The following is a 15,403-nucleotide window of genomic DNA, read 5'->3' as shown; positions in this document are numbered from 1 at the left end:
ACAGTGGCTGCACCAGTATGCATTCCCACCAGCAGTGCAGGAGGGTTCCCTTTTCTCCACATCCTGGCCAGCACTTATTCTGTGTTGTTTTATTGATGAGCGCCATTCTGACTGGTGTGAGGTGATATCTCATTGTGGTTTTAATTTGCATTTCTCTAATCATTAGTGATGTTGAACATTTTTTCATAAGCCTGTTGGCCATCTGTGTGTCCTCTTTGGAGAAGTGTCTATTCATTTCTTTTGCCCATTTTTGGATTGGACTGTTTGTCTTCCTGGTATTAAGTTTTACAAGTTCTTTATAAATTTTGGTTGTTAACCCCTTATCAGACGCTATGTCAAATATATTCTCCCATTGTGTAGTTTGTCTTTTTATTCTGTTCTTATTGTCTTTAGCTGTGCAGAAGCTTTTTAGTTTGATAAAGTCCCATTTGTTGATCCTGCCTTTTATTTCACTTGCCTGTGGAGACAAATCAGCAAATATATTGCTGCGAGAGATGTCAGAGAGCTTACTGCCTATGTTTTCTTCTAAGATGCTTATGGTTTCACAGCTTACATTCAAGTCTTTTATCCATTTTGAGTTTATTTTTGTGAGTGGTGTAAGTTGGTGGTCTAGTTTCATTTTTTTGCAGGTAGCTGTCCAGTTTTCCAAACACCATTTGTTGAAGAGGCTGTCTTTACTCCATTGTATTGTCTTACCTCCTTTGTCAAATATCAGTTGTTCATAGAGCTGTGGGTTTATTTCTGCGTTCTCTGTTCTGTTCCATTGATCTATGTGCCTGTTCTTATGCCAGTACCATGCTGTTTTGAGTACAATGGCCTTATAATATAACTTGATATCTGGAAGTGTAATACCTCCCGCTTTTTTCTTCCTTTTCAGGATTGCTGAGGATATTCGTGTTCTTTTTTAGTTCCATATAAATTTTTGGAATATGTGTTCTATGTCTTTGAAGTAAGTCATTGGTATTTTAATCGGTATTGCATTGAATTTATAAATTGCTTTGGGTAATATAGACATTTTAATGATGTTTATTCTTCCTAACCATGAGCACGGTATATGCCTCCATTTATTCGTATCTTCCCTGATTTCTTTTATCAATGTTTTATAATTTTCTGAGTACAAGTCTTTAATCTCCTTGGTTAGATTTATTCCTAGATACTGTATTTTTTTGGTTGCAATGGTAAAGGGGATTGATTCCCTGATTTCTCTTTCTGACAGTTCACTATTAGTGTATAAAAATGCCTCTGATTTCTGAGTATTGATTTTATATCCTGCCACCTTGCCAAATTCATTTATCAGGTCTAGTAGTTTTTTGACTGAGACTTTAGGGTTTTCTATATACAATATCATGTCATCTGCAAATAATGATAGTTTTACTTCTTCTTTTCCAATTTGGATGCCTTTTATTTCTTTTTCTTGTCTGATAGCTGTGGCTAGGACTTCCAGAACTATGTTGAATAAGAGTGGTAAAAGGGGGCACCCCTGCCTTGTTCCTGATCTTAAGGGGATTGCTTTTAATTTTTGCCCATTGAGTATAATGTTGGCTGTGGGTTTGTCATAGATGGCCTTTATCATGTTGAGGTATGTTCCCTGTATTCCCACTTTGCTGAGAGTTTTGATCATGAATGGGTGCTGGACTTTATCAAATGCTTTTTCTGCATCTATTGAAATTATCATGTGGTTTTTCTCCTTTCTTTTGTTTATGTGATGAATCACATTGATTGATTTGCGAATATTGTACCAGCCTTGCCTTCCAAGAATAAATCCTACTTGATCATGGTGTATGATTTTTTCCATATATTGCTGGATCCGGATTGCTAATATTTTGTTGAGGATTTTTACATCTAAGTTCATCAGGGATATTGGCCTATAATTTTCTTTTTTTGTGTTGTCTTTGCCTGGTTTTGGAATCAGAATTATGCTCGCCTCATAAAAGGAGTTTGGAAGTCTTCCTTCCTCTTGAATTTTTTGAAATAGCTTGAGAAGGATAGGAGTTAGTTCTTCTTTGAATATTTGGTAGAATTCACTTGTGAAGCCATCAGGCCCAGGACTTTTCTTTTTTGGAGAGTTTTTTGATAGCTGTTTCAATCTCATTTGTTGTAATTGGTCTGTTTAGGTTTTCTGATTCTTCCAGATTGATTTTTGGAAGATTATATGTTTCAAGGAATTTGTCCATTTCATCGAGGTTGTCTAGTTTTTTGGCGTACAGTTCTTCATAGTATTTTCTTACAATATTTTGTATTTCTGTTGTGTCAGTTGTTATTTCTCCACTCTCATTTCTAATTTTATTTATTTGAGTCCTCTCTCTTTTTTTCTTGGTGAGTCTTGTTAAAGGTTCATCGATCTTGTTTACCTTTTCAAAGAACCAGCTCCTGGTTTCATTGATCCTCTGTATTGTTTCTTTAGCCTCTTTGTCATTTATTTCTGCTCTGATCTTTATTATTTCCTTTCTTCTACTAGCTCTGGGCTTTACTTGCTGTTCTTTTTCTAGTTCTTTTAGATGCAGGGTTAAGTTGTTTATTTGAGCTTTTTCTAGCTTCTTGAGGTATGCCTGTAATGCTATAAACTTTCCTCTCAGGACTGCTTTTGCTGTGTCCCATAAATTTTGAGTTGACGTATGCTCATTTTAATTTCTTCTTTGATCTCAATGTTAACCCATTCATTGTTTAATAACGTGCTATTTAGTTTCCAAGTGTTTGAATGTTTTTCAATTTTTCTATTGTGGTTGATTTCTAGTTTAATGCCATTGTGATCAGAGAAAGTGCTCGATATGATTTCAATCTTCTTAAATTTGTTGAGCCCGCTTTTATGCCCTAACATGTGGTCTATTCTAGAGAATGTACCATGAGCGCTTGAAAAGAATGTATATTCTGCTGTTTTAGGGTGAAAGGTTCTGAAGATATCTATTAAATCGAGTTGATCTAATATGTCCTTTAAGTCTGCTGTTTCTTTGTTAATTTTCTTTCTTGAGGATCTATCTAATGATGTTAATGGGGTATTGAAATCCCCTACTATTATAGTATTGCAGTTGATCTCGCCCTTTAAGTCTATCAAAGTCTGCTTTATATATTTAGGTGCTCCTATATTAGGTGCGTAGATGTTTATAATGGTTATATCTTCCTTTTGGATTGCTCCCTTTATCATTATGCAGTGACCTTCTTTATTTCTAACTATGGTTTTTGTTTTAAAGTCCATTTTGTCTGATATAAGTATTGCTACCCCAGCTTTTTTTTCATTTCCATTTGCGTGAAATATTTTTTTCCATCCTTTTATCTTCAGTCTGTGTGTATCTTTTGATTTAAGGTGTGTCTCTTGTAGACAGCATATGTATGGGTTCTGTTTTCTTATCCACGCAGCTACCCTATGCCTCTTGATCAGATCATTTAATCCATTAACATTTAAGGTTATTACTGATATGTAATTGTTTATTGCCATTTTTTTCTTTAAAACTGTTTTTCTCTTTTACTATATTCTTTTTTTCCTTTGATCTGTTTACAACAGGTCCCTTAGCATTTCTTGCAGCCTTGGTTTGGTTGCAGTGAAATCCTTGAGTTTTTTTTTGTCTGTAAAGCTTTTTATTTCTCCTTCAATTTTAAATGATAGCCTTGCTGGATAAAGTAGTCTTGGTTGTAGGTTCTTGTTCTGCATTACTTTGAATATTTCTTGCCATTCCCTTCTGGCCTCAAGTGTTTCTGTTGAGAAGTCAGAAGTCATCCTTATGGGGGCTCCTTTGTAGGTGATTGTCTTTTTTTCTCTAGCAGCTTTTAATATTTTCTCTTTATCATTTAGCTTTGATAATTTAATTATGATGTGTCTTGGTGTTGGTTTCTTTGGGTTTCTCCTTATGGAGTTCTCTGTGCTTCCTGAACATGTGAAATGTTTTCCTGCCTAATTGGGGGAAGTTTTCTGCTATAATATGTTTGAACAAAGTCTCTATCCCTTGTTCTTTCTCTTCTTCTTCAGGAACCCCTATGATGCGGATGTTATTTCTCTTCATGTTGTCACAGAGCTCTCTTAGAGTTTCCTCAGACTTTTTGAGTCTCTTTTCTTTTTTCTGCTCTGCTTCCGTGCCTTTATTTATTGTGTCCTCTAACTCACTTATTCGATTCTCTGCTTCATCCATCCTGCTTTTAATTCCTTCCATTGTATTCTTTATTTCAGATATTGTATTTGTCATTTCTGTCTGATTCTTTTTTATTATTTCAATGTCCTTTTTTATATTTGTTATCTCTTTATTTAGGTTTTTGTAATGGCCATCTATGGTTGTTCTAATATCTTTGAGCATCCTAACAATTGTTATTTTAAACTCTGCATCTGGTAATTTGGTTATATCTGATTCACTTAGGTCCTTTTCTGGGGATTTCTCTTGGTCTATTTGTGTTGTATTTCTCTGCCTCCACATTTTCTCTTCACGGGAGTGGCTGTGATCACGTGCTCGGGTGCACAAGGGTTGGTGGCCTTGGCCTTTGCCCCGCCCCTGTGTGTGACGTTATGCTCGGTCCTGAGGGCACTGGCAAGCACCTTTGCTCAGCTGCGGATCTCCGCCTGTTTCCAAGCTTTTGCCCTGCCTTTGCAGGATGATCCCACTCAAGGAACAGCTGCTAGCCTTGGCTCTACCGCCAGGCAGGGCTGCGTGCCCAAGCTCAGCTCCGTAGTGGAACTCCGCCTCTTCTGGGCTTTTGGCTCCACCCCTGCGGGAGGAGCCAGCTACCAAGTCAGACCGCAAGCCTGGGTTGCACAGGCGGGACAGGGCTGTGCTCCTCTGCCCTTGCTCCGGGGCTGGTTTCTACCCTTTCCGGGGTTCCCGCCCTTCTCCCGGAGGCTGGATTACAGGCTGCCGGCAGCTGAGCTTGACCGCTTTTGCACGCCCCCTTCTCTCCAGCGGGGCAAGATTGAGCTCACACCTGAGCCCAGTGGTGGCCAGCCGGCCTCTGCCCCTGCCAGCAGAACCGCGCTTTTGTCTCCCGCTGCCGCCTGCTCTCTGGTGCGCCCTCAGCTGCGTGGGTGGGAGCATTGCAGCTCGGACCCTAAGACTTACTACTGTAGACCCGAAAGCTCCCTCCTTCTATGCGACTCTGCTCTGAATGCTGCAGGGGAGCTTGTTTGGCTGCTCTCTTGCTTCCCTTTGCTGGTATTGCTGTTTCTGGGGGAAATATTCACTTCAGCTTTGGGGAGTGACTCGTCCCAGGGGTTAGGGTGGCTATCTCCCAAAATGTTTCTCCCTATGCCTCCTAGATTGCACTCTCTTCTTGTTACTGTGGTTTTCTCCTCTCCCCCGTCCCCAGGATCCCCAGGTGGTTGTTTTTGAGAGAGATGTTCTGCGCGGTCCCTTTAAGAAGGATCCTGTGTCTGAGAAATCAGACTCTCTCACAAACAGTATCCTGACTTGTTTCCAGCTAAATACTGTCCTTATGCCTCTTCTGGGGTCTGGGGCTGCAGGCTGGGGTTTTGTTCCTGGGGCTCAGGACCCTTTCCCCTCTGCTAAATTCACTTCCCGCCACGCGAGTCTCTCCCTGCTGCCGTTTGCTCCGAGGAGCTGGGCAGCCCTCTCCGCATTTCCGTGTTTCTGCTTTTCCTACCAGTCTCTGTGTGGCTTCTTCAGAGTTCCTTGGTTGAAGAGTCCTTTTAGTTTAGTCCAAAGTTGGTTTTTCCAGATGATAGTTCATAAAATTAGTTTGTAATCCACTTTGGTTCTGGGAGGTAGATGCTGGTACGTCCGCCTACTCCAGCGCCATCTTGTCTCTCCTCTTTTTGTTGTTGATTTTTAAGACATTAATATATTCTGGATACTAGACCTTTATTAGAAATTATTTGAAAATATTTTTCCCATTTTGTAGATTGTCTTTTCACTACTTCAGAGTGTCTTTTGATGTATAAAGTTTTAAAATTTGATGATATTCAGTTTATCTATTTTTGTCATTATTACTGTTGCTTTTGGTGTCACATCTATGAATCCATTGCCAAATTTAAGGTCATGGGTTTAATTCTTAATTTTTTTCTTAGAATTTTAGTATTAGCTCTTATATTTAGATCTTTGATCCATTTGAATAAATTTTTAAATATAATATAAAGTAGATCTCATCATTGTTCTTTTTCATATGAAAATCTAGTTGTTCCAGCATCATTTGTTGAAGAGACTGTTCTTTCTCTATTGAATGGTCTTGGCACCCTTGTTAAAAATTAATTGAACAAAATTATAAGGCTTGCTGCTAAACTCTCAATTTTTTCTGTTGTTATAAATGTCTACCTTTATACTAATACCAAACAATATTAAATATAGTAGTTTTGCAGTAAATATCGAGATGGGGAAGTATAATTCTCTAACATTTTTATAGAGTGTTTGCTTTTCAGAGTCCCTTGCAATTTTATATAAAATTTAGGACAGGCTGTTTTTTATCTCTGCCAAAAAGGTGAGGAATGGCATAAATTTATTTTACAATTTTCAGTGTATAAGCCTTGCATGTCCTTGGTTAAATTAATTTCTAAGTATTTTTATTATTTTGATATTGGAACTAGAATTGCTTCTTTAATTTTGTTTTCAGATTTTTTTATTGCTAGTATATAAAAATGCAACTGATTTGTATGTATTGATATTGCATTCGCCAACCCTTCTGAATTTGTTTATTAGGACTAGTAGTTTTTTTGTGTGCGTGTGTGGAGTCTTTAGGACTTTTTCTATAAAGACAGATCATCTATGAATAAAGAATTTTACTTTATTTTTTCCATTTTCGATGTATTTTACTTCTTGTTTTTCCTAATTGCCCTTGCAAGAACTTTCTGAAAAATGCTAAATAGAAGTGGTGAAAGCATGTATACTTGTTACATTCCTGGTCCAAGGGAGAAAGCTCTCAGTGTTTCACCACTGAGTACAACATTAGCTGTGGATTTTGATAAATGCCCTTAAGTTGGTTGAGGAAATTTTCTTCTGCTCTTTACTTAATGAGTGTTTCTATCATGAGAAGCTAATTGATCTTGTAAAACTGCTTATTCTACATTGATTAAGGTAATCTTATAGGTGTTTTCATTTTATGAATGTGGTATACAGTTGTTCCTCCTTAACTACAGGAATACTGTCAAAGACCCTCTACTGGATGCTAGAAACCAGTAATACTAAATTCTATTATTTGCACTATGTTTTTTCTCTGTGTACATAACTCTGATAAAATTTAATTTATAAATAAGACACACTAAAAGGTTAATGACTAATAATAAAATAGAACAATTATAACAATATATTATAATAAAAGTTATGTGAATGTTATAACATTTTCCAAAATGTCTAACAACCAAGATGACTAGTAAGTGACTAACAGGTAGGTAGTGTGTACACTGTAGATATATCCTAAACTAAGGAATGATTCATGTCTTGAGTAGATAGACTGGGCCAGTGAAAGATTTTATCATATTGTTCAGAATAGCACACAATTTAAAACTTCTGAATTATTTATTTCTGGATTTTTTCATTTAACATATTTGACTGCAGTTGACTATAAGTAACTGAAACCATGGAAAGCAAAGCCGTTGATGGGGAGGCTACTGTATTTTATTTATTGAAATTTGTATGTTTAACCACCCTTGCCTTTTGGGATATATCTCACTTGGTCACAGTGTATAGTCCTTTATAATATATTTCTGGATTTAGTTTGCTAATATCGTGTTGAGTGGTCTTAATATTTATATTTATAAAATATATTGATCTGTCATTTTCTTTCCTTGTGATGACTTTATCTGGCTTTGTTATCAGGGTAATGTAGCTCTTTGAATACTTTATTAAGGATTTCTCATCTTCTACTATTTGGAACAGTTTGAAAAGAAATGGTGTTAATTTAACTTTAAATGTTTCATAGAATTCAACAGTAAAGCCATCTACTTGAATTTTTCTCTGTTTGGAGGTTTTTAGTTTAGTTTAGTTTTTTAAACCAATTCTATCTCTTCATGTTTCTTATATCCATACTAAAAGAATATAAACCAAAAAGCCTTTCTTATTCTTGACCTAATCTCTTGACACAATTTTGAGCCTGTTTTACAGACATGGAGAAGCAAGAACCCACCAGCGAAACCACCTCTACCTTGTGAAACAGTTGCTAACACTCAAGATAATTTTTAAGACCTACTACAGCTGGACAACTAAAGAAACAAACCATCCTTCTATGCCTAGCTGTCTAGCAACAGAAACCATATTGCCCTTGAAAAAGCTCAATAAGAGCCAACTTTCCTCTTTACTCAGGGCCAGTACTATTCTCCTGGTGCCTGGACCTTTCTGCTTTCAGAAAATAAATAAACTTTTCTGTTTCAGCCTTTCCACTCTCTGTAAATTCTTTTACAAACCCACATCTCCAGCCAAACTAACACATACAGATTTAGATGGTTCTTTTTTTCATTTACTTTTGATCATATGTGTGTTTCTTCTACCACTGTGTTTATTTCATCTATGTTATCCAATTTTTTGGATTATATTACTCTTACCTTCTTTCTTTCTGTAAAATCAGTAATAATATCTCTTTCTTTATTTCTGCCACTGTGGGTTTAGTCAGCCCTTTTATTCCTAATTGAATAGGATATAAATTTAGGGCTTTGACTTGTGATCGTTCTTCTGTTTTAATGTTGACTCTTTAAGCTATAAATTTCCCTCTTAGGAGTGTTTTGGCTCCATCCTATAAATTTTGGTGTGGTTGGTTTTTATCTATCTCAAGGAAGTATCTAATTTCTCTTTTGATTGCTTCTTCAATTTATCATGTAAAAGTATAATGTTTAATTTCCACATATGTGTAACTAATTTTTTTCTGTTGTTGATTTCTAGATTCTTTCCTTTATTATCACAAAATATATTTTGATATCTGCTTTATTAAATCTATTGAGACTGGTTTTATGGCCTAACATATGGTTTATCCTGGAGAATGCTCCATGTGCAATTGAGAAGATTGTGTATTTTGATGTTTTTATGTGGAGTGGTTGTGTATGTCTATTAGATCTAACTGGTTAATATTGTCTTCAAAACCTCTATGCACTGATTAATCTTCTGTATGGTTCTTCTATAAATGATTAAAAATGGGACATTAAAATTTCCAATAATTATTGTCAGTCTATTTCTTCTTTCAATTCTATCAACTTTTGCCTCATATAATTTGAGGCTCTTTGGTATGTATGGTTTAAGTTGTTATAATTCCTGATTAATTAACCTTCCATCATTATATAATGTTCTTTTTGTATCTATTTATGATTTTCATGTAAAGTCTATTTTTTCTGATATTAATAAGCCACCTCGCTAGCTTACTTTGGGTCACTAATTGTATGAACTATCTTTTCTGTCTGCACATTTGCTTCATCTTTCTTCTGGTTCCTTAAAAAGCTGTTGCTAAGCCCTGGTAATAAATTTTTTGTCAGTTATGATTTTTGCAACTTCTGAATTTTTATTTATTTATTTTCAAATGTATAATCTTTTTTACTAATATTCTTTATTTGTTGAGACATTATTCTCCTGGTTTCCTTTCATTTTTTTCAATTATTTTCTTTTGTTCTTTGAGCATTTTTAAGTCAGTTGATTTACTGCCTTTATTTAGTAAATTTAATATCTGTCCTTCGTTAAGAAAAGTTTCTGTTAAATTTTATTTTCCTGTTAATGTTCCATACTTTCTTGTTCCTTTGTATGTTTCATGATTTACATTGAAAACAAGTAAATTTGAATATTTTAGTATGCTAAATCTGGAAATAAGATTATTCTCCCTCCTCAGGGTTTGATTTTATTGCTTGCTATTGTTTGCAATTGTTTAATTATTTGTTTCTTTTTTTAATTTTTTATTTATTTATTCATTTTAGAGAGGAGAGGGAGAGACAGAGAGAGAGAGAGGAGAGACAGAGAGAGAGAGAAGGGGGGAGGAGCTGGAAGCATCAACTCCCATATGTGCCTTGACCAGGCAAGCCCAGGGTTTCGAACCGGCAACCTCAGCATTTTCAGGTCGATGCTTTATCCACTGCGCCACCACAGGTCAGGCTAATTATTTGTTTCTTTATCAACTTTTCTAAACAGTTTTTTAAAAATTTCTTTTTTTTTTTTTTTGTCTTATGTTATCTCTGATGTCTCAATTCCTTTAGCTTGAGGTCAGTTAGTCATATGACAGATTTTGTTAAATACTTAGAGCAAACAACAAACAAAAAACAATACTCCTTATGTCTTTTGCAGATTGGCTCTGTGTAATGGGAGTTCTTCAATGCTTAGTCAGGACACTTGCAGTTTTGCTGTGGCATTCACTTCCTATTTGTGCTCAGCAACAGATCTGCTGGACTTGAAACCCTAAGGTCTTCTTAAGTGTTGCTAGAGCATGTCTTCATTCCTGGTCATACCTCTAGCATTCCAGACTTTCAGTTACATACTGGAGATTTTCAAACCCCTCATATCCTAACTAATTCCGTACCCAGCCTTTCCTCCTGTTCTTTCATCATGTCTAATTATTGTTTCCATCTATAATATTTTGCCCAGATGGCTCAGTCATTTGTTGTCTAATATTTTTTGAGAAATATCATTTCTTTAGCTGCTTTCAAACCCAAGAGTTCCAAGTAAGGAAAAACAAAGCCAGGTGTGTTGTATCATTCTTTTAGGAAACTCCCAGAAAGTTCTGAACAGAAAACACAATTGTTTTGGAGACAAGATCAGCTATGGTCCATCTGAAACTAGGTACTCACACTGGGAACATAAAAGACTATCTTCAAGAACCCAATTATACTGAAAACAGGAATAAATGCGAGAAGATTATGTTTAAAGGTCACAAAATTCTCCCACCAGGTTTACACTGCTTTTTTAAAAAATTGAATGTATTGAGATGATACTGGTTAACATAATTATATAAGTTTCAGGTGCCCAATTCTACAGCACATCTCTGTACACTATGTTGTATGTTCACCACCCCCAAGTCCATCACCATTTATATAGCCTATATCTCCCTCCTCTTTTCTCACCCTCCGGCAGCGTTATTTACAAAAGCCAAGATTTAGAAGCAGCCCAAGTGTCCATCAGTAGATGAGTAAATAAAAAAAGTTATGGAACATTTACACAATGGAATACTATGTGTCCATAAGAAAGAAGGAAATCTTAACCTTTAGCAACAGCATTGATGGACCTGGAAAGCATTATGCTAAGTCAAATAAGCCAGTCAAAGAGAGAGAAGTACCATATGATTTCACTCACATGTGGAATCTAATGAACAAAATGAACTAAGAAACAAAATAAGGTGCTTTTTCTTGAGTGAGCATTTGTTTGGTTGTTGTAAAACATTTGTTAAATTCCAGAGTTGTGACAACGGTGACTCTAAAAGTTTTTGCTCTCTATTCTGGGAGTCGGGGAGGAGAGGTATTTCTATTGAAGATTGGGCTCTTAGAGTTACCTTGTCTGTCATTTTCACTGACATTTTGTGACTTCTTAATAATCAAATACAGTCCATCTTTATAAAAAGCTGAATAATATTTGACTTACTGACCATGTTCTCTCCTCAGTCCCCTAGCTTCTAAGATATGAAATATGTGCATATATATGCATTGAAATAAAAGCACTTTACTCTTTTCTCTCAAATAAATGTATTATATAAATTGGTTTCTAATTTTACTTTACATTCTTTTCCTAGACAATTATACTATTTCTCTATTTCATCTATTTATAGTACTCTAAACATTTTAAGCACTGTCTTCAGAATTTATAAGCTGCATCTTTTTTTGCTTTCCTTCATTTCTCCTACTATACTTTCTTCTTGTTAATTCATCCCACCTCCTTTTTTCCCCACAAAGATTTATCAAGCATCTCATAGTTGTATTATACTAGACTTTAGAGATTCAAAGATAAAATCAGCCTCCTTATTAAGTAGTCTAATGAGAAATTTAGCAAACGAATAACTTTTAACACTGTTTATTTATATTAAAATAGCAGTGATTACAGAGTCCTGTGAGGAGAAACACAAGCCAAGACCTTAATGAGAAAGTACTAATGGAGACAAGTATATAAGGATGAAAGGAATTGATCAGAAGATATAGAGTTCCAGGTGAAGATCATATATAGAAAATTCTCATGTTGTTATTAAGTTATCTTTGCACTAAGTAATACAGTATGGGAAGAGACACTGGCTAGGACTAGAGAAAGTGATATTTGGTTGTCAACTTTACTGTTTGCAACTCCATGGTTATTCCTGGCTTTACTCAAGCCATCAAATATATATATTTTCTTTTATATATTTCATTCTATAAATACTTTCATATAACTCTTTACAAGTAGTTGTGCATATATTTATCTCTTCTTCTTAAGACAGAAGAATCCTTAAGGTCAGGCTTTATTTATTTATTTATTTAGTATTTTTCTGAAGTGAGAAGTGGGGAGGGAGAGAGACAGACTTGTGCATGCGCCCGACTGGGATTCACTCAGCATGCCCACTTGGAGGTGATGCTCGGCCAATTGGGGCGTTGCTTCATTGCAACCAGAGCCATTCCAGTGCCTGAGGCAGAGGCCATGGAGCCATCCTCAGCGCCTGGGCCAATTTTGCTCCAATGGAATCTTGGCTGCAGGCGGGGAAGAGAGAGATAAAGAGGAAGGAGAGGGGCTGAGAAGTAGATGGGCGCTTCTCCTGTGTGTCCTGGCCAGGAATCAAACCTCAGACATCTACACGCTGGGCCAACATTATATCTGGACTTCACACTTCAGGAAATTTTCTAGCAAAAAATAAGTACTTTATAAAAATTTGTTGACATAAATGAAATCTATGTATTTTGACATGTGACCTCTTCCATGAGATTATAAACTGCATGTTAAACCATTTGCTAATTGGCCCACTAACAAGATATTCAACAAGTCAAAATTTAACCTTATTTGTTTCCCAATCCACATTCCTTAACATTTTATTTATATGTTTGTCCCCACTGCTCTCTCAGTTACCATCCTTTAAGTCCTTAAGTAATCATTGACTTACTCTAAAAATGCTCCATATCAAATTAACATATAGTTGTTGATTTTATCTCTATAATAAATCCTGAATATATTCATATTTTTAATTCCCTTATTGCTTCTCAAGCTTAAATATTTATTTTAATCCTGAGACATTTAATTTTATCATTTACTGAAGATAACTAATACTCTTAAGCCTCAAAAATAGCTAATTAAAAAGAAATAAAGGGTCATTTTAGAACATATTAATTCAAAGTTTAATTGATAGAGATTATGGTATGACTTTAGAAATTGTAGAATGAATATAGTTGGAAAGTTTTTTTTTTTTTTTTTTAGTTGGAAAGTTTCTTAAATATTTTCTTCAGAAATACAAGTGAATAAAGCCAAAATATATATTGAACATAATATAAATTTTCATAGACACTTAAGGCTTATTTTATTAGAACATTTTATTGAAATACTAATTGAACATATAAAAATAATGAGCTCTATAGTAATTTCATTATAGAAGTATGAACTCTGATCAAGTGAGAGCTAAGTAAGTAAAATCTGTAAGTAAAAATATAAGACAGATATACTTAATTTATACTGTTATCTGAGACTTGTTTCCAGATAAATCTAGAATTGAATATTTAATCTTTTAAGTTGAAAAATAATGTCTTTAAGTATATTTATGTCATAATTTATGTGTTTTCATGTTTATACGTATTATATGATGTGTATGTATATGTTTAATAGTCTCGTGCATTTCCTGTTTGTAGCATTTACTGCTTTGGTATTTTGATATTGTTGATATTTTTTTTCTTGTATTTTTCTGAAGTTGGAAACGGGGAGGCAGTCAGACAGACTCCTGCATGCACCTGACCAGGATCCACCTGGCATGCCCACCAGGGGGCGATGCTCTGCCCATCTGGGGCATTGCTCTGTTGTGACCAGAGCCATTCTAACACCTGAGGCAGAGGCCATGGAGCCATCCTCAGAGCCCAGGCCAACTTTGCTCCAGTGGAGCCTTGGCTGCAGGAGGGGAAGAGAGAGACAGAGAGGAAGGAGAGGGGGAGAGGTGGAAAAGCAGATGGGCACTTCTCCTGTGTGCCCTGGCCAGGAGTCAAACCCAGGACTCCTGCACACCAGGCCAATGCTCTACCACTGAGCCAACCAGCCAGGGCATGTTAGTATTTTTAAGAAATATATTTGCCACCATATCTATGAAGAGATTACTCCTTATGATTTGCTACAACTTGGACATTTGGGGTTATTGTTATCAGCCTGTCACTTGAGCTTCACAATGACTTTTCAATTACTATCATGTACAATGCATTCTCTCTACCTGGATTTCCTACTCTCCTAATTTCTACCTCTCCCAGCAATGTATTATTGATTGACTAAAAGCAGTTTATAGTCAATTCTCCTGGACTAAAGTGAAAGTGTTTCCCATTTTCTTCAAAACTAACCCATGGAAAAGATGGCTGACAATTTATTTTATTTCAAATCTTAAATGATATAAAACAGAGTTATGGAAGGCTCAACATAGTGAACACTAAAAAGACAGAGTTTTGGACAATAAGGCAGCTATGTGATTTGAGATAAAACAACATTCCCTAGGCAGACGTTCTAGATCTATAAAATAAGAGAATCAGAGTAAATAACCCTGAGGTACTTTCTGACTCTAACATACTTCAGGAACACATTCAGCATTGCTAAAACAAATGCGCTTATAAATCAATACAATCTCATGTAACAGATTTTGCAAGTGATAAAATTCTAGCTTGATTAAATCATCTGGTTTCCGTAATATTTCTTGCTTCAAGATAGGGTAATAAGCAATATGGCAGAGGACATAGCATGTAGAGTGGGACAAACTTATATTCAAATATTAACAGTTAAAAGCTTTATTAACTTGGTCAAATTACTTAAAATTTTTGAAAGTCAGTTTGTCATCTGTAAGATGGAGAAAAATATGTGAACCTTGCAGGATTGTTTCCCAGTGGTAGAAAAAACATGTAAAGCTTCACTATTTCTGAGATATAATAGGAAGATAATATAAAATAAATTTTTAGTGATCTTATTATTATATTCATTTGATTGTGACTAGAGTCACCCTTTATAGCACACAAGCATTCAATTAATTTTTAGTATATTACTAAGTAGACTTAAATGAAAAAGAGACCTGAAACACTGCCATAATTAGATAGCACTAATAAAGCCATACTGGGATTTGAAAGATAGAGTCTGCAAATATATAGGTTTGGATATTACTGTCATAAAACTAGGTAAAAGTGACTCAATAATTAGATACCAGTGTTGCCAGCATATGATGTTGTTTTGCTTAATAATTCACTTAATGAATAATTCTAAGTACCTACTTTGTCCTAAATCCTGGAGCTGGGGCAGTAACAAAATCTCTACTCCTGTAATCCTTATTCTAATTAGAGAAAATGAACTTGAAGCAAATGAACTAATCACTATTTAATATGCTATCTAAATGG

Source organism: Saccopteryx bilineata, chromosome 6 (genome assembly GCF_036850765.1).
Source record: "Saccopteryx bilineata isolate mSacBil1 chromosome 6, mSacBil1_pri_phased_curated, whole genome shotgun sequence".
NCBI classification, from domain to species: Eukaryota; Metazoa; Chordata; class Mammalia; order Chiroptera; family Emballonuridae; genus Saccopteryx; species Saccopteryx bilineata.
The sequence above is the reverse complement of the archived record's forward strand: the minus strand, read 5'-3'. Positions refer to the sequence as shown.